The sequence below is a fragment of the Penaeus monodon genome, chromosome 27 (genome assembly GCF_015228065.2).
Source record: "Penaeus monodon isolate SGIC_2016 chromosome 27, NSTDA_Pmon_1, whole genome shotgun sequence".
Taxonomy (NCBI): domain Eukaryota; kingdom Metazoa; phylum Arthropoda; class Malacostraca; order Decapoda; family Penaeidae; genus Penaeus; species Penaeus monodon.
The window spans coordinates 11,974,277-11,975,373 of NC_051412.1; the positions used below are offsets into that span (position 1 = coordinate 11,974,277).

The 1,097-nt window shown below is 38.5% G+C and overlaps 1 protein-coding gene across 1 annotated transcript in view; it reads right to left on the bottom strand.

The window, feature by feature from the left end:
* LOC119590577 (major facilitator superfamily domain-containing protein 6-like) overlaps positions 1 to 622 on the bottom strand; it is a gene marked incomplete in the record, with an annotated part of 16,369 nt that extends 15,747 nt beyond the window's left edge. The window contains 1 exon segment of the mRNA XM_037939251.1: positions 346 to 622.
* Positions 623 to 1,097: the final 475 nt, after the last annotated feature.

Here is a 1,097-nt window from a genome sequence, read left to right on the forward strand (position 1 = left end):
AGTTCCCGCTAACTACAATACACTTGGCTTCGAAACGTTTTCTGTCGTTGCAATGCATCAGAAAATATAATACAGGGTTTACTACGGTATATATTTCTTAGCAAATATGCATGTAAAAGACTGATATTTAGGTCGTAGATGTAGTTTATAATTCCCCAGTATTAGGAAATGTATAAATTGTAAAGAAATAAATTGATTTTTATATCAAGTAACGTATTTTTAAGTAGACTACCAAGTCCTAATTGTTGTTCAGCTTGTCTCTGAAAGCTCTTTTCCGAAATGGATTAAATTAGGCATTCAGGTAATCTCCGTTCTTATCTTAAAACAAAATTAGAGAAATCTAACCTGGAATGATAGTGGAAATGTGAATTAATTTGCCTTCTCATGAATGCATGGAACTGCAACTCCAGCTGAACCGACGAGAACAATATTGGACGCTGGGTTGTATTCATCTGCTCCTTTGTTCAAGCAATACTACAGATGAAAGGGCGTATCCCAGTGCATTCACTAATGTGGTGACAGTGAAAACGAATGAGTACCAGCCATACTTTTGCTCTGCACACACCAAGAAAGTAACGTCAACTACGCAGGCAGTGGCAACTCTACCGTTACTCCAGCGTTAGCATCCTGCATTCCGTGTTTTACATTTACTCTTTATCTACATACATGCCTCCTCCAGTTTCCAATATATCATTAAGTAACTTGAAGATCTGACAATCTAGTTTGCGCGTTATCCTGAATTATTTTGAATCTGCAAGATTGTGCTGTAAGTGATTATCTTGTATATGGCAACATTTGCGGTCTTACCCCCCCCCCCCATGGACACCCGTGGACCCATCCCTAACCAAGCAAACGCTCTTCGCTATTTGCTCCAGCGAGCCCCACTTGTCCCCTGAGTCCTTCGCCATTCTAGTGTTTATTATCTGCCTTTGAAGTCTTTATTTCTCTTTCTACACAAATTACTATTGGGCAACGCTTCCTGGCATGGACAATGTAAACATCGACCATCGAGTATGGAAGTACTTATTACTCAAAGATATTATATTTGAAATCAACTAAGCGCTTATATTATTTACTTGTTTGTTTTTGTTTGATTG